The sequence below is a fragment of the Nicotiana attenuata genome, unplaced genomic scaffold (genome assembly GCF_001879085.1).
Source record: "Nicotiana attenuata strain UT unplaced genomic scaffold, NIATTr2, whole genome shotgun sequence".
Taxonomy (NCBI): domain Eukaryota; kingdom Viridiplantae; phylum Streptophyta; class Magnoliopsida; order Solanales; family Solanaceae; genus Nicotiana; species Nicotiana attenuata.
This window is the reverse complement of record NW_017671693.1, coordinates 231,200-239,629: the sequence shown is the minus strand read 5'-3', so window position 1 is coordinate 239,629 and position 8,430 is coordinate 231,200. Positions and strand designations below refer to the sequence as shown.

Here is an 8,430-nt window from a genome sequence, read left to right as displayed (position 1 = left end):
CGAATTGCGAGTCCAAGTCCCGAGCCATTGGTCTAGAACTTGCCCTGAATGTTTGTTGAGGCGAAATCTTAAGTGAAATTTGACTTGGGAAGTGATTATAGGCTCTCCTTGATCCAAATGATAGTTGAACAAATTCCATAGCCTACCAATGATATGATCCCTAGTTAATCCTTTTTGAGCCTTAGACCTTTTTCTTTCAAGAACCGTGTTACAAGCCTATACCCGTTCTAAAAGATACTGCTCATCAATATATAAAATTATATCTAAAAAACTAGTATTATACATATATAAAAGAAAATTTACAATGTCTTTTGGCAATTCATGTCACGACCCAATATCCACTAAGGGTCGTGATGGCTGATAACTAGGGATTTTGACGTGTTTTATGCCCCTTCTTGCTTACGCTTTGATTATAAATTGTTACAAAATAGTCCCAAAAGGCTCATAGGTTGTGGTTGATTGCAGGTTTGATCGACAAAGTGACGAAATGTCAAAGATCAGCTCAAAAGGAGTGAAATCTGCACAAGTACAAAAAACAAGGCAAACCTAGGACAAACAGGACTAGTGCGGCCGCACTACACTTTGTGCGGTCCGCACTAGGGAGATTCAGAGAGCAGATTGTAAGGCATAAAACCTAGTGCGGCCGCAGTCCATTCTGTGCGGTCCGCACTCGGTAGATTCAAAGAATGGCAAAAACCAAGCTTCAAGCAACGCGGCCGCAGTACATATTGTGCGGTCCGCGGTGAAGGCTCCGCGGCCGCACTGCCATTATGTGCGGTCTGCGGAAGAGAACTTCAGAGAGTTGAAATTGCCAAGGTTCAAAGCCATATGGTCCGCGGTCATGTTTGTGCGGACCACGCTAGCTGCCTCCGCGGCCGCGGTCCACTCTGCTAGATCCGCGGAGCCCAAGTTCAGAGAGCCAGGATTTGAAGTCCAAGAGCCTAGTGCGGCCGCAGTCCATTTTGTGCGGCCCGCACTGACCCCGCAGGGGCATTTTTGTCCAGTTTTTCTAGCTTAGTATAAATAGAACCTTTTTCCATTTTTAGGGTGTCAGTTATTTTATTTTAGCAGCTGCGCTCGTGAGAACATCTTCTGTAGCCATTTTTGTCACCTTAGCTTACTTTTAACGATAGATTTTTGTATTTTACTTTAGTGCTTAATTAATATGTCTTCTTTTTCATCTATTTCTCTATTTTCTTGTTCAAGCATGAGTAGCTAAACCCATTAGCTAGGGTTGTGGCTCAACCCTAGTGTGGGTAATTGATGGGTGTTGTGATTTAAAGTTAGATAGACTATGGGTGTTTGGATTTGTGTCAATTTTATGGTTTAATTTATCAATTGGTGGTTGCAAACACTGGTTTGTGCTAAGTTGACTTGGCTCTTCTTGAGAGAGAGAGCCTAAGTCTCCAAAGTTTACCCAACAAGGAATTGGGATGGATTCAAGAGAATTGATAGTCCCAATTAAAAGGTTAAACTTCGAGAGAGTAATTATCCGACTTGAACCCTAGTTGCTTGAGCTAATTTGCCTACCCATTTGGTCTCGAGAGAGTCAATTGGGCAAAATCATTCTCTCTACTGAGAGGTGTGAGAGTGGGTAAAATTGTACAACGGTTATACGTATTTCCCCAATCATGTCAATCAAGCTTTAGAAGCAATTACCCGTCATTTAGCCACCTAGGTGAAAGCTACTATCCTAGTGCCCCTTAATCCATTAGATACAACTCTTAGCAATTATCTCTTAGCGTAATCTAGTTTCAATTCCAATTAGTAGTTTTATAATAGTAGTTTATAAAAGAAACCCAAAAATGTTGGAAGTGACATTTGGAACAACTACACGATTCTAGACTAGATAGATACATCAACTCCCTTTCTAGCTCCCTGAGGAATTCGATCCCGACCCTCATATCGGGTAAAAGCTATTGCGACCCTCTCTTCCTACTCTATAGTAGTGTGGAGTAGGCAGCGATCAATGGCGCCGCACACCGCTGTCAGGCAAGCCAACCAAATCACTTAATTAAATTCTTGTTTTAAATATTTCTGAAATCTCCTCTTTTATACGTTTAAACTATGCATAGTAAATTTTACTGAATAAGAAATGAAACCTTTAACAACTTTTAAAATTCTGAATAAACCCGTAGACATCCCAGAACTCGGTGTCACAAGTGCATGAGCTATTTCTAAGAAACAATACAATACAACATCCGTCCGAAATACAATTGGACAAAAAGTAAATACAATACACTGAAGGAGACTATACTAGCTGCGGGTCGCCTGAGTAATGTAGCTCACCTAGTCCCAGTATCATCCATGCTGCTACGCTCAGTAGGCCACTAGAAGTACATGTGCCTGTGCAACAAAAATGCACAGCAAGTGTAGCATGAGTACGAAAATAACGTGTACTCAGTAAGTATCCCGTCTAATCTCGAAGAAGTAGAGACGAGAGGTCGACTTCGACACTTACTAGTGGTCCAATAATGTGATATCAATAATACATTAAATCGTAGATATTTATAAACATGATTGTAATTCAATGGAATGAAGCAAGTAAACAATTCTTTCTTTTATAGGAAATCTCCAAATTTCTTTAAGTCCATTATTCAAATATTCTCAAGCCAGGAAGAGGCAATAACAACTTTAATAAGTTCAAGGCAGCAATACAAGCATGCGCAAATCATGCCGAGGACGTACGGCCCGATCCAACAATATTTAAACTGTGCACTGCCAGAGGGTCGAATAGCACGTACCATAGATGCATCTATTACCCCGCTCGCAAATCATACATGCGACGCGGTCAAATATATAAACACAACAATCAGTCCATCATGAATTTATCAGGGAAAAATTATCCAAGGAAAAGCCAATTCTCTTTTAACAATTCAAGAAATGAAGTTTAATCTTTTTAGAAATTCATTTACCAATTCGATAGGATTTTTAAGAAATTCAATTGTCACTAAGGTTACAGATATTCCAAGTATAGAATGCTTTTGGGTCCTAGACTGCCTGGACTTACACATATCAATAGCTACGCACGGACTCTCGTCACCTCTTGCGTACGTAGCCCCCACAAATAGGAGCACATAACTATTTATTCACATATGGGGACAATTCCCTCTTACAAGGTTAGAAAGGAGACTCAGCTCGCTCCAAAGATCCATAACCGGCATTCCACGCCCTTCCGAAGACTTGAATCGATGCTAAATGCTCTAAAACTAGCCAATGATTATGCAAATCCATCAATATATGCTCAAGTTTATAATCCAATTTATAACAATCTCTAACCCCGATCGAAAAGTTGACAAAAACGCCCTCGATCCCACGTGCCCGGATTCCGAAAATTTTCGAAGATTAAGCTTACCCATAACCCCACAAACTCAAATATATAATTTACTCTCAATTTCATACCCAAAATCGTGGTCAAAATTCCAAGAATATCAATTTTCTAGGTTTTCCCTCAAACCCCAAGTTTTCACTAATCTCTATGTTAAAATCCATACATAATCAATGTATTTAACTCCTAATAAGTGGGGATAACTTACCTTGCCATTGAATGGTGAAACCCCCTCTTGAAATACTCCAAAAATCGCCCAAGTCAAAAGAAAAATGAAAGAGATGGGCCAAATCCCGATTTTTAAAAACACCGACTGCCTCCAGCACTTTCCGCACCTGCGGTCACTTGACCGCTTCTGCGATTCCCCAGGTGCGAGACCAAATACCGCTTCTGCGGTCCGGGGCTCCCCAGCCCATTCCGCTTATACTCCCTCTCTACCGCAGATACGGTCCCGCATCTGCGGCAAAACGACCGCATCTTCGGTCCCAGCTCTCTTCCGCCAATACCGCATCTGCGACCATAGGGCCGCTTCTGCGGCTCCGCACCTGCGGCCCTAGTCTCGCAGGTGCTGTTACACCAGCAACCAGCAACCTCAGCTCTTCTTCAAACTCCAAATTCGATCTGTTAACCACCAGGAATCCCCCCGAGGCCCCCGGGACCCCAACCAATCATGCCAACCAGTCCCAAAACACATTACGGACTTGCTCGAGGCGACAAATCATATCAAACAATGCTAAAACCAAGAATCGACCTCCAATCCAAGCTTTATGAACTTTAGAATTTCAAACTTCTACTTTCGATGTTTAAACCTATCGAATCACGTCCGATTGACTTCAAAGTTAGCACACAAGTCATATTCGACATTACGGACCTACTCCAACTTTCAGAATCGAATTCCGACCCCAATATCAAAAAGTTCACTTTCAGTCAAACCTCTCAAAAACATTCAAATTTCTATCTTTAGCCAAATGGCTCCAAAATGCTCCACGGACATCCGAATTCACTTCCGATCACGCTCTCAACTCCAGAATCACCATACGGAGCTACTCCCAGAGTCGGAATGTCAAACGGACATCGATAACACTGAAATGCACTTCAACCCAAACTTATAAAATTTTCTTCCAAAATGTTAACTTCCACAATAGGCGCCAAAACGCTCCCGGGTCACCCAAAACCCGATCCGGGCATACAGCCAAGTCCGAAAGCATCATGCGAATATACTGGAACCTTCAAATCCCGATTCCGAGGTCGTTTACTCTGAAATTCAATCCTAGTCAATTCTCTCAACTTAAAGCTTCCGAAATGAGAATTTCCTCTCCAAGTCAACTCTAAACTTCCCGAAATTTAATTCCGACCACGCGTACAAGTCATAATGCCTAAATTGAAGCTGCCCATGGCCTCGAACTGCTGAACGGCGCGCTAGGGCTCAAAACAACCGGTCGGGTCATTACAATTTAAAAATTAATACATAAGTTGTCAAAAGTTTCTAAAATAAAAGATTCCATAACATCTAAAAGTCTTATCAAAAATCAACCAATACTCTTGAGTAAGATCTTCACAACTTTCATCTACCCTCGTTCATTTGCTTTACCTATAAAATCATTAAAAAAAGAAAATCAATCTTAGTCAGATTTGGAATAACATAGAATTAATTAAAAAAGATAAAAAATATAGTAAGCTAAAAGCTATGATATAAAATAGTGAGGTCCTAGATAAGCATTGCTGTAGTGGAATAGGGAATAGTTTAAGTACTCAACCAGGCATTATGTTTTTTATGCAATAAAACAATTCCTTATGCAAATTGTGCTTAAGTTTTCTTCTCTAATTGTTACTTGGAATGATGGACAGATATATAAAATTACCATAGCATAAGTCATATGCCGTAGAATGATTTGCTAAAACAAGATGATGGTGAATTTCTACATGCACAGACGGCCACATAATTTGATAGCTTTTTCTAGCGTATGGTCCAACCTAGAAATATTTAAACTGCTATACTGATAAATGGAGCTAATTTCAAAGTTTTTCATCTGAAAAAGTACTAACAAGAAGCTCAATGTCTCAATATAATTTATTATTCGCTTGGAAGCATAATGGTATAAATGTTGAAGTACAGGCTACTGACAATCCAAACTGAAATTTTGACATAGTTGAATGCCCAGTCAAAAGAAGGGTAAGGATAAAATTAGAAACTAAAAATTATAGTTGTGACATCAAGAAAAAGATTGCAAAAAGAACTGTCGGATTCAGCACAACAAGAATAAAGGATTATGCAAAAACATTATGATTCACGAGCATGTTAACTACATTGTACGTCCTCATCACAAGTACCAACTATGATAAAGAAGAATCTCAAGAAATTTAGGGAAAGTCCAAACAGATATGAACTTTGTATTATCTTAGATTGGAAGAACACTTGTGGTAGTACAAGGAATGTAACAATATAACCAAACACAGCAAGATGTCAAAGTACGGTAATAATTTAGCTAATTTTACCATTTTCATAGATGTTTGAAGCCTTAACAGCCACCTTCAACAATGATCACTACCTCAGTCTTAATTTCAAGCTCGCGTAAGTGGTAAAAGAAAAGTTAATGACAAAAAGATTAAGGAAATAGGTATACCTTCAAGAAGGTCATAGTCGGTGATAAAGCCAATTGCAAACCTAACAAAAATGTTGATATCCAAACATACATAGCAATACAAACAGTTAAAATTCAATACATGGACAACACAAAGGTACTATCAGATGAAAACAAAGAAGTATTGAATATTGAACAGCACCAAAATATTACAACAAACAAAAGCAATGCTTTTAATTTAAAGTTTCGTTTTTGAATTTTTCTAGTCACAACGGATTGACACCATGTAATCAATACTAGAAATATATTGAATGAAAGAGCCAAAAATATGATTACAGTTTGATTATTATACGCTAAACATTACAAGGTATACAATCTTCAAGTATATATATACACACTCAAGCTAATACATGATATTTAAAAAGAAAAACTTTAAACTTTAATGCTTAAGCGAAACAAAGGAAATAAAGAAAAAAAATGTGTCAACAAGTGTTAGATCAAAGCAACACATTTATGGAGACACAAAGAGGTCCTCAAATGAATATTATAAAACAGAAGATGTCCACTACCAAGAGATAATTAGTTTGTGTTCATGGTATCAAAATTCAATCTATTTTTAGAGTGCAGACCAAATTGTACCTGCTCAAGCATAGATATAGTAGCTCTAGTAAACCACCAAATGTGAGAGGCAAAGCAAAACCTAAGCTGGGACATGTAATTGGGCCAAAATTATAACTATGAACAACACAGAAAACATAATCAGTGCATCCTACTTACAAACAACATTAAGGATATAAACGAAAAAGAAATATTCTATTTTCTTTACAAAATCAAGAGCAAAGGGGAGGAATTATAATATAAGAAACCTCAAAGAGATCCCCAATTTAGATTCAAAGCTTTAACTGAAAGAAAATAATGGACTCAACAAGAAATTAATAAGCTAAAAAAGATGATTAAGGATGAAACCCAAAAAAATTATAATTTCCTCTTGTTCTCCCTCCGCCACCGATTTCTAGCGAAGAAACCTCAAATAGATCTACCGACTTTTGCAGAATGAATTGATGGCTTTAGGAGATTTCATGAGTCTAACAGTAAGTGCGATGAAATTACTGATGTCGGGCGGCCATCGCTGTTGGTTTTGATAGTGGCAGACAGTTCTCAAGTGGTGGGGTTGGTCGAGGAAACTAGTGTCACAATTGTATGGAGGGCGGCATTCATGGAGGAGAGTTTTTGGGGCTCTAAGGAGGGTGTGGCAGTGGCGGAGAAGAGGGAGAGGTTATGGCAGTGAGAAATGAATTGTGGTGTCTCGGTAAAAGTAAAAAATAAGGTTATGGCAGGTTTAGCAATGGGATGGGGGTGGGGGGAGGGGGTATTTACTGAGCTAATAACCTGTTCCAATAAAAAAATAAGGGCTTATTTGTTTTTGTTTTTTAAGATTAAGACATCTGAATCTGAATACACATCTGAATATCAAGATGTATATTAAGTTAAGATGTCTGAATGTGGATACACATCTGAATATTAAGATGTGTATGAAGGTCTGAACACTAAATAATTAAGACTGTTTGATTTTTAACATCTGAATGTATAAAATTTATCTTTATTTAATAATTAATAAACATAAAATTCAAATGAAATACTAATTAATATAATACTCCATCAATGAAATATATAGTTTTTTAAAATATCGTAGTTGCTTTTGGTGATGGCTAACAATGGTGCTTGTGAATGCCGACTTGAGGCGGTGGTTGGTGATAATTTTTATTGACAGTGGTGGTTCAGGGTAGTAGCTAGTGATCTGTGGTGGTGGAAATTATTATTGAGGATGGTGGTGGTGATAGTTAATAATGACGGGTGGTGGTGGTAGTTATGATTGAGGAAGGTGGTGGTGGTAGCTTATAATGATGGGCAGTGCCAGCTACGGTTGTTGATGGTGATAGGGTGGTTAGTTATGGTAGTTGAGGTGGAAGAGTGTTGGTTGTGATTGAGAATGATGGTGGTGGGAGTAGTGGGGATGGTGGGTGGTTGTAGTCGATAATGGCGGCAACTGTAATTGAGGATGATGGTGGTTGAGTATGGTTGTGGTGGGTGGTATGGTGGTTGTTGATAATGGTGAGCGGTGGCGGCAGTTAGTAATGAATATGGATGATAGCTTCTTAATGAAATAAGTCTTTATTATAGATCTTAATCATACAAACCCATTCAGACCCTTTAAGCGGTTGTGAAGATAAAAAAACAAACACACTTAATTATTAAGATCTGAATAATTAAGATTCAGCCTTTAAAAGCAAACGAATATAATATCTGAGATCAGAATGATTAAGATTCAGACCTCCATTAAGTACAAGCAAATGAGGCCTAAGTCACCTAACCGTTGCCACAGATCACTTTATTGCAACAGTTACAAAGGCCGTTGCAAAATGTCACTCTTCGGCAACGGTTGCGACACTAATGCAACAGCTTCATTGCTAAAGTGTGGTGGTAGCACTGATCACGCCCAACGATGCCTTATAAAAGAGA

At 38.6% G+C, this 8,430-nt stretch overlaps 1 long non-coding RNA gene across 1 annotated transcript; it reads right to left on the bottom strand.

The window, feature by feature from the left end:
• Positions 1-4,748: 4,748 nt before the first annotated feature.
• On the bottom strand, positions 4,749-7,245 carry LOC109209718. The gene is made up of 3 exons (XR_002065411.1): positions 6,550-7,245; positions 5,953-5,993; positions 4,749-4,919 (listed from the first exon to the last, which is right to left on the bottom strand). It is a non-coding gene; the product is annotated as an uncharacterized LOC109209718 (long non-coding RNA).
• Positions 7,246-8,430: the final 1,185 nt, after the last annotated feature.